Source organism: Propithecus coquereli, unplaced genomic scaffold (genome assembly GCF_000956105.1).
Source record: "Propithecus coquereli isolate 6110/MARCELLA unplaced genomic scaffold, Pcoq_1.0 Scaffold157, whole genome shotgun sequence".
Classification (NCBI taxonomy): Eukaryota; Metazoa; Chordata; class Mammalia; order Primates; family Indriidae; genus Propithecus; species Propithecus coquereli.
The window spans coordinates 4,565,291-4,583,674 of NW_012140191.1; the positions used below are offsets into that span (position 1 = coordinate 4,565,291).

At 36.7% G+C, this 18,384-nt stretch overlaps 1 protein-coding gene across 1 annotated transcript in view; it reads left to right on the forward strand.

Annotated features, from left to right (window-relative positions):
* Nucleotides 1-18,384, forward strand: part of PKP4 (plakophilin 4) — a 227,550-nt gene that overhangs the window by 49,712 nt on the left and 159,454 nt on the right. The window lies entirely within an intron of this gene.

Here is an 18,384-nt window from a genome sequence, read left to right on the forward strand (position 1 = left end):
TATAAGAGTTTCTACTATGTTTAAATCCCATTCTGTGTAACTCTTGAAATCTGATCAAGAGTTAACCTAATTATCTCTTCCAAATTCATACTTATGTCTGTTTATTTTTAACCTTTTAGGAAAATTTTATGAATTGGGATATTCTAAAATTCTGAAGAGAACAGGAAAAGAATGTGGAATGTTAGAATGGAATTTTTTTGCCCATTCCCTCTGACTGGAGTGTTTATATGAAATTTTACCAAGAAGTTCCTGTAGATGTAATTTCACCTTGTATACTTTTAGGATAGGTGGGCCAGCCAACTGCTGATTAAAATATTTAATTTTCACTAGAGAAGACATATCAAAAGTGGATAAGAAAGGAACCACTAAGTGTTTTCTAAAGTACTATAGTTAGTTTATGGTCATTCTTCATGGTTGCACTCACTTTAGAGGTCATGTTCTTGTTAGGTTCTGCTGCCACCAGTTTTATTTCTCATGAATAACAGTATGAAATTACAGAAAGAAGGGATGGGAAATAATCAAGTGATTCCCTCATCAGCATAAACCCTGTCCATCTGGTCACTGACTGTTTCCCCCCTCCCTTTATTTTTTTTTTCCTTTGAAGGCCAAGGTGACATGCCCATTATTTGGGCATTTTTACATTCTGTACATTTCTCTCGCTCCATATATTTTGCAGTGGTGCAGATATGTTGATAAATAAATGATTGATATCACATACTGAATCAAGATACATGGATTCAAATCTAGAGAGTGATCTGAGTGTTCCTTGATGTTTCTATGTGACTGACCACTGTGAAGGTTTGATGATGATGCTGTTAATGGTGGCTTCTTTGTGATGTAATTTCAGTAGCTGCTCATGGCAGCTGTTAGTCGAAGGTAAATTGAAAGCCAGTTGGTTTAGATATCACCGTGGTGAAGATCAGCAGAGTACCATGAAACTGGGACTCAGTTGTGGCAACATGAGACTATCCCAGCTAACTCTGATGCTCTGATGCGTTTCATCTGGCACTTTCCCAGCTCAATCCTTTGCTTAACTTTCCCCATTTGAAAAACTCTACTTTCTTGGGCGAGTGGATTGCAGGTCTTGGACTTTTGGCTTCTGGGTTAGCTTAGTATTTTCCACTTCTTTGGTAACCATCAGATTACTAAAGTTAACAGTGATGTCTTTCTCAAGTTTCTTTTGTTTCACAGATATCAAAAGAGCAGAGGAAGTAAATTGTATTAAGCAGTTTGATAAGAAAGTCATGTTTGGGATCTTGGGGTCTGTAGAACTTCCTTGAATGTGTAAACTGCTACATAGGAAAAGCTCTCTCAATCTTTGTTGCTGGTTGAATTCAGAGTTATGTGAACCTATCGCTCTCCATGGTAAAGAGTCATGCCCATGACTGAAAAATTTCTCGGTCCATGCCCGGTAGTGGAGTTCCTTTGCCTTTGCTTATTATGGCTTTGCCACAGGGGTGGCTGCTGGCTTTCTATTAATACTTTCCCAGAAGCACTTCATTCCTTAGACATTCCGTATAAAACCTTGGAAATAGAAATCCACTGCATGTCCTAGGCAATTCCTAATTCCCATGGACAATTCTATCAGGGATTTTGTAATAGTTTATAATTGATACATAGGTAGAAAATTGATACCGAAAGATCCAGCTGCTCTCAGAGTGGTAGTAGTTACTCAGAAAAAGGAGAGAATTGTACTATAAAATGAGCAGATTGTCTTTCCAGTTTTTCTACCCCAGCGAAGTGCCAGCTTTCTCCATCTTTACCAAACATTAAATTAAATGTCTTATTTATCATGGTACTGTGGATGTTCAAAATTATATATGTTGCTGTAATTCTTAGGAGTGTGAGCATACGTACTTCCATGTGGATAGATGGTACTTTCGACACAGCCTTTATAATCTTAGTAGGCTCATTGGGCATCAAAATTTTATGTTTGTACCATTACCTGAAGTGTAGAAAGATTCTGGGGTGGCTGTGGAAAGTTGTCTAACATGTTCTCTTTCTTTGTTCTGCCAGAGTTCTAAATATTTATTAATCGTTATTTATTTATACTCTGTAATGCCACCTTTCAAGGGCATTAGGTAGATCTTCTTCAGTACCTACAGAAATACCTACTTATCAGTGAATTTCAAATTATAGATTGTGATCTTCAGATTGATAAAAAGTGAGTTCTTGCCTCCACACCCCCCAAATTTAAATGACACAAAAATGCATATAGTGAACTTCACAATATTTTAAACTCAAAATACTTATTTTTTGAGACTTGATTATGTCACATTGATTTAGATTCTGATGATAGATTATGAACTTGTAATCAATTCAGATTGTTAGACTGAAGTTATCTTTGCACTCTGAATAAATGAAATGTTAAGCAAAAAAAAAAAATTTTAAGAGATGTAAACATAGTTCAATCTTTGAGGGGTTTTACCATACAGTTTTAGAATCAGCTAATGCTGCTATTAACCTCTTATTAAATCAGGGGACAGATATCTGTATATTTTTATTAGAATCAATAATAAATATGTCTCTAACATGAAATAATTTACTGTGCGTGTTTTTGCACATTTAATCTGAGCAAGTGATATTTCAATATTGAGATGATCAAGACTTTAATAGCAGCTTTCTAGGTTATTGCTAGATGTGTAGATCTAATTTATAGGGTCACATTAAAAGTATGCTTTAGTTATACACTAGGTGTGTAGCTGAGGATTCGAAAATACTAGCGTAACCACACTGTGACATAGGTTGTATTATCTCCCACTAATGGAATGTAGCTTCCTTGACTTGTGGTTATTTTCCTAAATTCTTCCTTTAAGAAACTCAAAACCCTCACCTAAAAAGAAACAAGTTACTCAACTAGGAAGATCGAAAATGAAATCTGATTCTTTCTGACATTTTTAATGCCAACTAATGAACAAAAGACTTCTTTAAGGAAGCAGGTTGTTCAGTGGTTCTTTGTGTCAGAATATGACTGATCTAATATATTAAACATTTTTCCGTAACTACAGCAGGATAGTGCCAGTTTCTATTTTCAGCTCCTTGAATAGTAAAACCTGTTCTGTCAGCAGGCATTTTATTAAATGCCTCAGCACATGTGCTAGACACCATAGAAACTGCAGGCACAGAAGACAGGGATCCTGCTCTCATTAAACTTAAATCTAAATAGATGCGGGAGTACTTTAACGAGCAAATACAAGTGAGTGAAAATGAACATTGCTTTTTGTTAAGACTTGAAGTAGATTGGTTGGGTTTAGAAGGGTGAGTCACTCAAAAAAAGAAGAATTCCAGAACACATTGAGGAATGCCTTCTTAAGTATGAGACACTTGCAAAGTATGTGTGTGTCAAAGGAAGAAATGGTTTGGTGACATGGGTGGCAGCAAACTTTGTTTTATACTTGATTGTGGAGTTCAAAGTGACAGAAAGAGCAGGGCTGGAGTTCTGGGAGGGATGGGCTGGGGGGAGCTGGTCCACTTACCCCGCCTCAAGCAGCTGTTTCAAGGAATGAGAAAAGATCTGTAGGGCTATGTTGAAAGGGAACTGCTGCCAGCAAGTGTTAGCGTCCTCTGAAACCCTGTTACCAGTCGGCACAGAGCCTTTTCCCAAATCCTGTAAGGGAACGCTCTTTATTTTCTGTATATATTGCATTATGTTGGTCAAAAGTGTGCTTTTTGGTTAATTTAAGATGCACAATTTTATTTGAATGCTATAATTTACCAGTACTTCAAAACAAACAAAACAAATGTTCTGCCCATTGGAAGAAATGACTAAATTGGAGATTTTGCTTTAACTTTGAAAAATTTAATCTCTTTATCTGATGAATTACATTTGTTCAGTTAACTATGTCACCTGACTAAATTTTCTTCTAGAAAGCAGTGATAAATTGCATTTATCAGAGACAGAGACATGCACACACATCCCAACCAACCAGTTAGACATTTTCAAAATGAAACATTTTGTTTTGCAATTTTAATTTTATACAGAAAACACTATTTACCTTTCCTCTGACACTTTACATGTGAGGTAGGATCACATGCAAACATACGGTCACTAACTATACTGCTATACTCTGAATCAGTCCCATTGGGTGTTTAAGAAAAAAAAAGTCCTGAGTAAACCATATTTAGTCACAAAAATGGGTGACCTTAAAGCCAGTAAACATGATATAGTATTAATTATAACTCAATTTTTTTTTATTTCTGCATATTATGGGGGTACGAATGTTTAGGTTACGTTGCCCTGGGCCCCCCTCAGTCAGAGCTTCAAGCATGTCCATCCCCCAGATGGTGCACATCCCAGTCATTATGTATACATATACCCATCCCCTCCTACCCTCTCCCATCTGCCCAATGCCCGATAAATGTATTCCTATATGTGCACTTAGGTGTTGATCAGTTAATACCAATTTGATGGTGAGTATATGTGGTGCTTATTTTTCCATTCTTGGGATACTTCACTTAATAGAATGGGTTCCAGCTCTATCCAGGAAAATACAAGAGGTGCTATATCACCATTGTTTCTTATAGCTGAATAGTACTCCATGATATACATATACCACATTTTATTAATCCACTCATGTATTGATGGGCACTTGGGTTGTTTCCACATCTTTGCAATTGTGAATTGTGCCGCTATAAACATTCGAGTGCAGATGTCTTTTTTATAGAATGTCTTTTGTTCTTTTGGGTAGATGCCCAGTAATGGGATTGCTGGATCAAATGGTAGATCTACTTGTATCTCTTTGCAGTATCTCCATATTGCTTTCCACAGAGGTTGCACTAGTTTGCAGTCCCACCAGCAGTGTTTGAGAGTTCCTATCTCTCTGCATCCATGCCAATATTTATTGTTTTGAGACTTTTTGATAAAGGCCATTCTCACTGGAGATAAGTATCTCATTGTGGTTTTGATTTGCATTTCCCTGATGATTAGAGATGTATAACTCAATTTTTTAAAAAGTTATGATATACCTTGTCTAGAGAGAAGTTTTTCTGGTTGCTTAGTGCAAATTTGAAGATAACCCTATATTATTTTGTATGCATTTGTATACATCTATGCTCCTGGAGGGACCAGACTAGAAACACATGAAACACTATTATTTCAATAACAGGTTTTATTTTAAAATCTACAAAATAGAAATAATTGCCTAGATGGTTTCTGAATGTCATACAGAGTACTAAACCATGTTATCTTGGTTCTTAGTTTTGAAATTGCACTTTAAATCAAACTTAATGCACTGTTTTGTGAAAGCAAATTTTTTAAGCCATCATTAGACATAGATGATATCCCAGAATTAAGGCATTGTTTTGCAAAAGGTGATTTAAACCAGTGAATGTTGAAAGAATAGAATTTAACATGCTCATGATGGTAGTACAGTGCACTAGCGCAGCAGTGGTAGAAATTCGTAGAATGGTTGGCATGTAAAACATTCTTTATCCATTAGAACAGATTCTGACTGTCAAGCTATGGTGTGCCATGTGGCCTGGAGCACTTACTCCATCAGCTGCACACTTACATATTTTTGAATAAGCATGTAGCTGTTTTCATCATGTCCCAGAATGACTGATAGCCACATGTTACTCATGGTGACCAACCTTTTGTTTATATGCCAAACAGCTGGCATTTTGGAAAAGGGGATGCTCTTTTGGGAGACAAGAGTATAGTACAGCCATGGAAAAAAACAAACTTTGTCACAGAATAGTTTTGCCTAGGGTGGATCATGGCCCTTTCTTAAATTTCTGAATTGGGATGGATGACTACTCAGCTAGATTATTGTCTGGGGTGAACAACTGAATAGTAATGACAAGACCTCCCCCAAATCACATCACAGAGCTCTGAAGTCACTGCAGTCCTGAGCCTGTTGTCAGTTATGTAGTTCTAATACACCTGAATGCTAATTTATTAATTCATAATGACCAAAATATTCCTATTTTCCAAATAGGCTTCTCCCTTCCAGGAACAGGGTAACTATTGCCGCGGTGAACTTAGAATCCTGTCAAAGGTGAAGAGGAAATTGCAAGAGAGATTTCATCTCAGGACCATCTCTGTCACTGAGAGCAAAGATCTTTCTTGTAATCTCACCTTTTTGTTTAACTTCCCTGGGCAGGACAGGAATCTAGGTTTTCCCATTCTGTGCATCATACTGACTGTCCCCTTCTCCAATTCTAACAAGCAAGTATTCTGGATCATAATCATACCCTGTTGGAGTCTGTTCCTCGATTATAGATTTTGTAGATTATAGAGCTCTTGAGGGGGATACATTTACTAATTCTTAGTTTATTCCCATGCATATCTAATCTTATCGATTTTTCTGATTTTCTTTTCTTGGGGAAACCTTGACTTCTTTCTCTCCAGGCTTTAAGGAGGCGCAGCTCCCTACTGCATCTGCATGTTCTCCATGAGGGTACTGAAGCAAAGAGGGCAGTAACACCTGAGTACATCTTTGTAATTTAAATGGTTCATTTGGACAATGAAAGGACAAGGTTTCCTGGGATGACATTCATCATTGGATCCTTCAGGAACTTGGCACATAAAGGATAGAAGCTGGCGATTTGTTCTTTTGTTCTTTGAAGTCGTCTTTTCCTCACAGTTGCTTCCTAGTTCCCCACCAGGCCTTCCAGACGTTTCCCAGTACTCTCCTAAGTTGACACCATCTAACTTTGTCTGTCTGCTGCTTCCGCCTCCTCCGCGCTCTCTAATCCCAGGTCACATTACCATGTGCCCTGGGGCAGTGGCACACGATTCCGCTAAAGTCTTTGCCTCAACTTTCACGTCATCTTAGGCAATTTTAAAGGCCATCTCTTCCCTTGCCCTTGTCGTCCCTTTATCTTCTCATCTCCAGAGTTTTCTTCCTCTTTTTCTCCTCCTCCTCCTCCCCCCCAGTTTTAGAGTGTTGGCATCTCTCAACACTACATGCTGTGGTGTTTGTACCTCTGTGGTGACTCGCATCTTCCCTGATGACCCTCCTCCCAAGCAAAGCTGATCTCTCTTCTCACTTCTGTGGCGTGTGTTTCATGCAGCCTTACTGTTGCACTTACCGCACTATGTTTGCTCCTTTCTTTCCTGCTAGACTGTGAGCTCTTTCAGCATCTTCATGGTCATAAAACGTAACACCATCTGGTGTAGAAATGTTCTTTCAGTGAAAACAGATATGTTGTCATTCTTTCCTTCAGTTTGTTTCATGCTCCCGTTGAGCAAACATGTATTGAACATCTGTGTTTGAGGCACTTTCTAGGTGTTAAGAATACAGTGGTGATCCAGGTGAAAATAGTCCCTGCCCTCACTAAACCTAGAATATGTGGTTGGAGTTTACAGAAAAGTAAAGAAGTTACAATCCAGTTCATTGCATGCTGCATCTGTGATCAGCAAAATTCTAGAAACTGTGTAATGGTTATTGTTTTTTCTTGTACTTTCTTCAACAAGCTGTTTGGAGATGTCGAGTGTGAAAATATGTTTGACTCCTTTAAAACAAAATGTGGTATTAAGCACATAGAATCTAAATGGAATGAAAGAGGCTGAGAGATAACTATCATTCCTTTGACTTTAACTTGCCAAAAACAGGATAAAAAGAAAGGATGTTATCACAACTGAGAATATACAATATTTTTTAATGCCTTTTTAAAGCAAGGTCTTTTCTTTTACTCTAAAGAGCCACTTAAAAATTGCAAATCATTAAATACATCATTGCTTAAATCAGCATTGTTAAAAGAAACATTAAACATGTATAAAGTCAATGTTTTTGATACTATAATTCAAAACTGGCAACTTTGCTTTTTTACCTGTGCTTTCAGTAAAGCACCTTATAGATTAACATCTGTCCTAAATTGGACATGTTTTAGGCAAATTGTTATATATCCCAGATGGGGAATTGTTCTGCTCACCTGAAGTACCAAGGTGTACAATATACCTAATCTGTTTCTACATGAATGTTCATGAGACAAGCATGAAAAAAATAATTAAAATTTGCACCTGGCCTGGAGCAGACTGGGTTCTTTTTCTGGAAAATAATTTATTCCTTCACTTTCAAACTAAGTTTTCGAGAAATTAGTACCCAATTTACAGGCCAACTATAATGTCATGCTTAATTTTTGTTGGCAGGAATCTTTATTGAAAAGAGCTTTAATTTTCTGTACCATTTTCTTAAAAGTACTTGATTAATGTTTTACTTTTAATAGACTGACATCATTGGAAAAGCTGGGGAGAGCCAAATTTTAATTGTGAAAAATGGCACAATACCTCTTTCCTAGCCTCATTTGCTCATTAATGACAGTGATTATTATATTGCAGGATTTCCCTAAGTATATTCCTTAGAATATTAATAGATGATCCTCAAAAAAGTGGGAGTCTTTGGTCAAATAAGTGTTAAGATGTTGGGTTACAGGAGATTAAACTGGTTCACTTACTTGATGATTCCTCAGAGTCCTTATAATGTTCCACAGGAGTGCTTCTCAAAGTTGAATTGTATACACAAAACACCTGGGATCTTATTCACATGAAGAGTCTAATTTAGTAGGTCTGGGTGGGCCTGAAATCCTGCATTTCTTACAAGTTCCAGAGTGGAACCAGTGCATCTGGTACACAGATCACACTTAAAGTAATGAGCTTCTTAGGGATTTTCGTGAGGAAACATGCTCTGCAGCATTTCCCAGACTTACTAACCGTAGGAACCTCATTTTGAGATACTAGACGTGGTCCATGGAGCACACTTAGAGAGTTTTAAATTTTAAATTGAATCTTTAAAAATTACAAATGAATTAATTTATAATTTAAATAGAAGTGTAGTGCAGAACTTCTAAGTAATGATTGGTCAGATAGCCTCGTGTAAATCCCAAGACACATTTATGTAGAAAGAAAAACCAATGTCATGAGCTAAAAAGACAGCCACTACATAAGATAGCAAGATATCACTGGATTATATACTTTTCATATTTATTAATAACCTTATAAATATTATTAAATTCCCAAATCTTTAATTAAACAATTTTACTTTGTTTTTATTGCCTCTAGTAATTCACATATGAATTGCCATATTTTTAAATCCCCATATGTGCTGTGCTAGTGATTTCATTAGTCTTTAATCTTTGTTAACACTAGCATTTGATATGAAAAAATAATGATGAAAACAAATGTTTTATTTAAACAGATTGAGGTTTGATATGACTTACCATACTCTAATTACAGATGATGTAAAATAACAGTCGAGGGATGTTTTTAGAAATCTATTGTACCTAAAGCAAATTTTGAAATAAAAGAGCTTAATAGCATTAATTAATACCTTATAGGGTGGGCTTTTTTCCACCTGGGTTCTTCTGCTTACTTGGAATAGTGTCCTCATTTATGCATGCTACTGAAACCCTTCTTTGAGCCCCTGCCTTCTGTAGTTCGGCACTTATTTACTCATTTATCTCAAGCTGCATTTTACTGTAGTTTGTTCATTTGTCTTGTCTTGCCTTTTAGGCAAATTGTAAGTTGGGTTAGAGGTCAGGGTCTTATTCATCTTTATACTCTAAATAACACCTAGTTTATAGTGTGGTTGATACATAAGTAGATCAATAATGCATTAAATAAATGATACCATTATGAGATAATTCAGCACATAAAATTTAATTTTCTAATTTTATGATAATGTAAGTTAAAAAGTTTTTTTCTTTGTCCCCATCTTCTGTCTTGATGGCTGTATCATGTACCATTACTTATTCGGTGTGTAGTAAACCATCCTAAATCTCAGCAGTCCAAACAACTAGTTTTTATTTCTCACTATTCTAACTTGACAAGGAGGTTCTTCTGCTGGTATTGCCTGGGCTCACTCAGGGGGTTGCAGTCAGCTGGTGACTTGGTCATGGCTAGACTAAGATGGCCTGTCTTACATGTTCTGAGATCGTGGCTGGAATGACTATGATTGCTGGGCTTCTGTCTCCATGGTATCTTTTAATCCTGAACTCCTTCACAGTTTAGTGATCTCAGGGTTTCAAAAGAAGTAGCTGTCAGTCCTCTTGAGATTTAGCCTCAGATGTTGTGCAAGATCACATCTGCCACATTTTTGTGATCAAAGCGAGTCACATGGCCAGTCCCAGATTCAGGGGGTGGGGCTGCCTCCCCTGAGAGAAGGAGCAAAGTCACAGTAACCTAGAGGTACTGTCTGTTTCTTCCCCTGAAGTTAAATAAGAGCATTATTACCATTTTACTTTCATCAGCACCTCACTCCTCTCATGTTGACACTTTGTGGAATTTATGTAGGTTTAATCTTCAATTTTCCTGAATTGTTTGCTTATACTGTTTATTGTGTCCTAAACCTTCCTCTATCATGTTTGTTATTAGGCTGCAGAACTTCCTTTTATTCAGCATTATGGCTGGGTGATTTCAGTTATAAACTTCCTTTAAAGATTGTTGAGACAAAGTCCCAGAGTCCTCGTATGTCCTAAAATGCCTTTATTTTGCCTTCATATTTGAATTGTAATTTTTAGTCAGTACTTGGAGACTATTGCTCAAATTTGCTATAATTGAGATGAGGTCTAATGCCAAACTGATTTTTGTTCCTTTTTTCTTTTCTATAGTAACATTTATAGTCTTTCTTTATCCTTGGAACCTAGAAATTTCAATAGGTCTAGATGTAGTTTGTTTGTTTCTTTCATTTTATTTACTTATTTGCCCCATTTAAAATTATTTGTTTTCAGCTATGGGGAGTTTTCATTTCTTACTTCTTGTAGTATTTCTTCTTTAGTCTCTTTTACAAGTTCTCAGAGTAAACAAATGTCACCTCGTAACTAATCTCTAGTCCCCAAACTGTTCTTTTACCTTTCTCATTTCTCTCTCTTTTTTTGTCTCTGAGAGAATTATTTAGATAATGAAATACTCTTATGAAATACTCTTTTTAAGATAATTCATTTTGTTCTTCATCTCATCAATTGAGATATTTTTTTTTTTCATCCTTTAACATTTTCTTCAAGGTCTCTGGCTGTTTCTCTTTGTCACATACAGTTTTCAGTTTAAACACTAAGGATGTTAGTTTTACTTGTTTCACTTTGCTTTCTTCTGTTTAGGGAGTCTTAGGATGTCCCTCCTGGGCATCAGTGTCTGGCTGAGACCTGCTGTATCGGTGTCTCCAGTCCTGTTCCTTCGTTGCCTGTGTCAAAGTTCTTGGGCACTTGCAGGGCAGGGGCTGATGGTCTTGCTGCACTGTCTCTCCCCCGATCCACCTGATCATGGCCCCAGGCCTGAGAGCCTAGAGTCTGGTATCTGCCGGGCTCTGAGCCTACAGCTCTCCCACCACATGCTGCAGCCTCTAAAGTCAGCTTTTGCCTCTCTGTGTTATGGTTTCCTCTGGTTAATTTACCACAGGTCTGTAGCAGTTATCTTTCCGACATTTTGGCACACTGATGGCATTTTTAAAATTTTAAGACCAAATAATTTTCTTATCTTAGAAAAGAGAAAATGCCTTTTCTGTTATTTCACGGAGTCATGAGGTGGAGAAAAGTGGAAATTTGTGTTCTTCTTGCCTCTTGATCCAGTCATCCCCCCTCAGAGTTTCAATTAGATTCTCTATTGATTACCTCCATCCTATCTTTGTACACCCTTTAACATTCAGGTACAACTCTGCATTTATCATGATTTCCATTTCTTCTCCTCCTTTTCCTTCATTGTAGCATCTATGTGCTATAAAGGATCCCAATCCTCAATTAAGAAAAAAAGAACCTGTAGTACTTTCCAAAAGGATTTTTCCCCCTTTATTTTCCATAAGATTTTTTAGAGAAAGGTTGAAAATACCCAAGTACAATTCATGTTTATCAAGATAGAATTTCTAGTTTTTATTAACAGTTTTACAGTGCTTTCCTGTTGTTACAGGAAAGTCAATACTGCATAACACCAGGGAACACCATTCATGCAGGACACAATGTGAGTGGCTTTGCGGAGGTGTTAGCAGTGTTGGCCCTGTTTTTATTAATGTTTATTAACTGTGTGTTTTATTTTCAGAAATTATTATTGAATGGTATACGGGGTCAAAGGCATGATATTTTGTAACTTAGGCCCCTTATTGTTGAAGTGAATTTCTTCTAGTCATTTATGCACTGTAAAATTATATTTAGTGTAGTTTTAAAACCAGAGGCAGTTTAATTCTCTTAAAAATGGATAATCTTTAGTATTTAAGCTACTAAATATTACTATATTATATTTATAAACTTATATCCTAACTTATTCTGTTTACAAATCACATCTAATAATATATCATAAGTTGATTCTACTATATTAATCTTGTTCCATTTTCATGAAAAAAACCTATGCAAGAATACATAAGATGTATATACAGTTAAAAGAATGAAAAAGCAAGCACCTCCATGTGACTACTGCCCATGTCAGGCCAGCACCACAGAAGCTCTTCATGTACCTCTCTGAGATCACAGACTCCTCACTCGTTGTGGAGGTAGCCACTCCTCTGACCTTGTTGCTGGTCATTTCCTTACTACTTATGTGTGCATCCCTATTAAACATAGTTTTATTTTGCCTATTTGCTAAAGTTTACATAAATGGAATTCCACTGTTTGTATTCTTTTGCAACTCGTTGCTTTTATTTGGCGTTGTGGTTGAGAGAGTCATTCTTGTTTTACAGAGCTGTGGTTCATTCATTTATTGCTATAGGTGAAATACCTTGCATGAATATATCACAATATATTTATCCATTCTACTGTTAATGGTCACTTGGGTTGTTTGCAGTTTGTGCTTCACAAAGAGTGCTTCCATGAGCATATTTATATAACTTTCCAAATGCCCATGTACAAAAGTGTCTCTACTTAATCAGGAATGGAATTATGGGGCTATAGGATGTGTATGTTAGCAGTTCAACTAGATAATGCCAAAATGTATTCCAAAGGGGTGGTTCCCATTTAAGTGTTTTTCCATTTTGATGTATATTCATATCTCATTGCAATATTAATTTGCATTTTTTTAATTACTAATAAAGTTGAGCACCTCATTATTGGCCATTTAGATTTCCTCCTTCTTGAAAGGCCTGTTTACATCCTTTGCTTATTTTTATATGAGGTTATCTTGCAATGATCTTTTGAATGTAAAAATAAATTCATAAGTCAAAACACTTTACTACTATGCATAGATTATTCTCCAGAATTACTACTCTGTTTGGCACATAGCTCCCTTCTAAACAAACTCTTGCCAAGAAATTTGAATTTTTTTATGAACTGCCTGATTAGAAGGTTAGTATGTAACTAACTACCTCTAATCCTCTTAAAAAGTTGCAGCTTTTGGTAATGCTTCTATTTCCAGGCAATTTTAAAAATATAAGTGTGAAAAGTTTATCTAATACTCCTTTTAGAATTCTAGACTAGATTCCATATGGTCCTGAAGATGTTTAACTTTTTAGGCATATTCTTAATTTTCCAGTACTTCATTCTTCATTCTTTTTTTTTTTTTTATTTCAGCATATTATGGGGTACAGATGTTTACGTTACGTATGTTGCCCTCATTCTTCATTCTTTACTTCTGTACTGTCTGTTCCAGTTTCATTATAAGTAAAGCAAAGAGAAACTTATCTTTGCTATGTAATAATACTCTTAGTAATTTTTCTATTCTTAAAATATTTTGTTTATCTAATGCTTATTTGGTAAACATTTTTATTCTACATTAGTATCTTTATACTTTGAATCAAATTTAAATATTCACAGTTTTTTTAACTTTTATTTTTTCTTAATTTGTTCTTAGGCATCATTATTTTATCAATTTTGAAATTGTGGTCTTTATCAACATATTTTCCTGAGTGTTCAAAATGAAGTCACAAAATCTATGTTATACTCCAGACTACTAACTTAAAGGAGAAGAAAAATAAGTAGAGTCCAACTTATTTTCCTGGATAAGATGAAATAAATTATACTTAGTATACTTTGACCAAAAATTATCAGTAAGGAGAGTAGAAGAGAATAAATAGAGGAAAACCCAGTATTTAGTTGATCTGTCATCTCAGGAGGATTTAGCACAGAGATGGTTTTGTGGGCTAATATCATTTATAGTAAAACAGATTATATGCATTGAATCATAGATGTGCCTATATATTATGAATACATCTGTTAACCTGCAAAGAAAGCCCTTTGGTAGTCAGAGTATATGTGGCTTGTAGCCTTGAGCAGAAAAATTGCCTGTTAATCAGTGATAGTTCAACATAAGATTAAGATACACACACGTGTGCACACGCACACACACAATACTATACTAAGAGTTTCGTATAAGAGCTTCTTTGTTTTCAGTAAATATTACAATGAAAACCCACAACTTTTTTTTTTTTTTGAGACGGAGTCTCACTCTGTTGCCTGGGCTAGAGTGCTGTGGCATCAGCCAACCTCAAACTCCTGGACTCAAGCGATCCTCCTGCCTCAGCCTCCTGAGTAGCTGGGACTACAGGTGCGCACCACCACACCTGACTAAATTTTTCTATTTTTAGTAGAGATGGCGTCTCACTCTTTCTCAGGCTGGGCTCCAACTCCTGATCTTGAGCGATCCTACTGCCTTGGCCTCCCAGAGTGCTAGGATTACAGGTGTGAGCCACCGCGCCCAGCCAACACACAACTTTTCCTAGTCAGCTTTCCTCCAAAAAGTGTTTTAGAAGACTCAAAAGAATGCAGTCCATCAATATGATTAAAATCAAAACCTGGACAAATAAGTTTATTAAGTAAAGGGTAGATAAAATAAGAACACAGATATGTATACCCACACATGTAAGAGTTGGTAACAAATTCATCTCTGAGCTTTGTACAGCCAAACAGAGAGAAACAGCCGGTGATACGATTTCAGTGTCTACCGTTCCCTTAGGAAAAGCACAGCTTCCTGGCTTTCAGGTTCCTGTTACAGAGACAGTGTAATATAGTGGACAACATCCTGAAAATGAGCATTCACATCAATTCAAAATGTAGAGGTTGTTTTATCTTAGTGTCAGCCTCAAGACTTAGAGTTTCCTCTGTCTAACACACACCCAGTGCAGCATCTCCTCTACACCACCCCTGCTGCATAATCATCCAGACTCTGATCAAAGACTTCTCATGACGGAAATGTACCACCTTCAAAGGCAATCAGTTTTGACTGTTAGCTCCAAAAGGAAAGACCTTCCTTGTTGCTCCAACCTTTCATTTAATTCAAATTACAAAGGGAGTAACAATATAAGATAATACACATTTATTTCAAAACCATTAGTTTTTTTGTCTAGCTGTTGGGACTGTAACTTGAAAAGTCTACCCTTACTTGTCTGTGGCAGCCCCTCAGAAGTTTATAGGCATCTGCACAGGCTTTCTCTTCCTCATGTCAGACTTTCTCTTGTTGCCATTAACTGCCCCTCCTATGTCTCCCACTGAGCTTCGAGCTCATAAGAGTAGGAGCTGTTGTCATTCATTTAGTTCTTGTTCCTTTGTCTGGAAATAATGACTGGATCCCCTTAATACTCTACACATCTTGTCTTGAACGGATACACAGTGTCCATTGCTGTTAACGTGCCACCCTTAACTGGAAGTGGGTAAGTCTCAAGGAGCCTGAAGGAAAATTGTACACTCACTTGTCCCCCTTCCTGTCATCCTAATGACTTATATCAACGCAGCATAAGATCACCTTTGCTTTTGGGCAGACTTGCTTCACTCTTGGTTCACTCTTTTTACTCTTGAGCTTGAAGTGCCTAAGTTTTTTTCCCAATGTGCTGTAAAGCTACCCTAAATACAGGACCCTGCATTTATCCCTGTTGTTTTTATCCCTTTAGAGACAGCTCATTACTGCAGCATAGCAATATGTATTTTGTATTTTAATTTTATCATCTGGTAAATTCAATATTCTTAGTGAAGAACGTGAGCTTGCCATGTATATTATTATTAATATCATGGCTAAAGTTTTTGGTAGAATTGGGTCAAGGTCAGAACTCTGGCATTACATTAGAAACCTCTATAGATATATTTCTTTCAGCTATTTACAGGTTGTTGGAGTCAGAAGTTGCCCTGATTCCAGCCCCGTTTCTATGTTAATTGAAATGTCATGAGAGACTTCTAATATTATACATGCCTCACTAGAGTTTGGACACATGCCATTTCCATGGTTACACTGCCACAGACAGGAATTAGACCAGCTTAACATAACTTTTCTTTGGTATGCCCCTTTTTGGTTCTCACAAATCACCTCTTGTATAAAACCCTTTTGAGAATCTCACCCAAGATCTGTGTCTAGCTCTACAGTTTATAATGTGAAGAGTCTACCTTCTCTTTTTCCAAAAACAGCCGTGGCATTTTCCTCCTTCCAGTTTTCTAGCACATCATTCTCTGGGATTCTCTGGAGAGCCCTCAGAAATGGTTCAGTAGCCTATTTGTAAATTTTCTTCAAGTCTCCGGAATATGATCCCTCAAATCAGGCAAATTGTGGTCTCTGAGTGAAGCATGAGGTCTGATTTCTGACCGTCTCTTTGCTATGTAAGTACTTATTGCATTTTTCCATGCTAATGGGAAGAAGTCATAATATTTTTCTGTGACCCTAGTCTTAGCTTTATTTCTTCCAACTCATTAAAGATCTACAATTATGAGAACTATGTGAAAATGGACAGAAATCCTTAATAGGTTTATAACTCGTCAGAATTGTGGCATCCCTCCCCTGCCCCATATTGGTTGTGGCATTTTGAGACTATTCCAGAAATGAGAGGTAGGGAGTGTCTCACCCTCAGTAATGCGCAGGTACTGTGGTCTTCATTCTTCATCCCCTGAGTATTCATGATCACCTGTGATGTGTCCTGATCTTTAAGGAATCAGAGAATAAAACATCATCCTACCTATGAAAATTTCCTCTCCTGTGGAATTGCTTAGCATTACAACAGTTTCCTTTCCAAATTTGTAAGCCCTCTGAGCCTCTTCCTCTTGACTTCGGTGTTATTACTTCATCATTTACATCTTGCTATACTTGCCTTGGTCTGATTCATATTTTGCTGCATCGGGTATTAATAGATGATGGGCCACTAGTGGTCAGTGACCCTATTCGTGCTTGTGTCTCCTTATCACCCTGCATCAGACACAGGCAGAGCAGTACTCAGAAAATGCTCATTTGATTTCATGGACCCTACGTAGTCAGGATCATCAGAATAAATATTATGAAATTTAGTATGATCGGCTCACAGTGATGTCATATAATTACAATGTAATTATATGTAATTAATGTAATGCTGTATCTTTTAACAGTAAGGCTCTTTCTATATTAATAAATAATTACTTCCCCAATGGCATCTCTGTTTCTCCTTTTCTCAAATTCTCTTTGTTCACTGAATTTTTGCTTCTCTTTTTCTTCTCACACATTGGTTGTTTCATGATATTATACTCTTGACATTTAAAATTTTTGGTTCTTGGCATTATTTGTTTCACTGTTGCATGGTAACATTTTTGTTCTTCGCGACCATCTGCTTATTTTAAGGTGTGTAATTTTTCAATGGCATGAAATACTTTCATATCTTTACTTGCCTTAAATGCTATTCTAGGATATTTATGTGTGGCATTTTTTTATAGACTTTATATCTTATCTTTAATGAGTACTTGATAAATACAGAAAGAGGAAATTTTAGCCAGTTGATAATATTTTAAGTGTTTTACATCTCAATAAGCATATCAAATATACTAAGAAATAAAGATTTCCATAAAATTATTCCATTGTGTTGTATAAAGAATTAGTAAACCGTTTTTATCAGTGAGGAAAGTGGGGCTCAGCAAGGTGGAAACATGTCCCAGGGCACTTAGATTTTGATCATAGATCCACTTATTTCAAGCCTAAAGATCTTCCTGCTATTGGTACTTGAGAAGATCCTCCTCTTGGCAGACTGACGTTGACCTGGGCCTTATGCACGGTGAAAATGGGAGGTAGAGAATTTCCCTGCTAGCGCAGGCATGAGAACTCCCCATGAGGCTGGTGTCAAGGGGGAAATACACAAATAACCATATCCACTGTGCGTTTATGCCTATTAATATGGTAAGAATAAAACAACCACCAGCAGAAACCTGGACCCTAGACCCTCTCCACTAACATGGAGGTCAGGAGAGTAAGGAATAAGACGGGAGCTCAGAGGATATGTACATCTCCCTATTTACTTACAGGTTATGATTTTGGAAATAAACATCAGGCTGACGATGAAATTTGAGTTAATGGGGGAAAAAAAACCCAGATCAAACTATAGAATTGAACACTGTGGAAGTTAATTGATAAGAAATTGAAATACAATTGTAGAGTAATTTTTAGGAGAAAACTATGAAGAATATTGAGAAAAATATTGATAGTCTTAGCCATCCCTATATGAGTACACAGAGTAACACATCTAAACAGATACGGTCTCCTGGGCATCCTGGACTTGGTGAGATTTGCCTAATGGCTGGGATGAGATAGTGGAA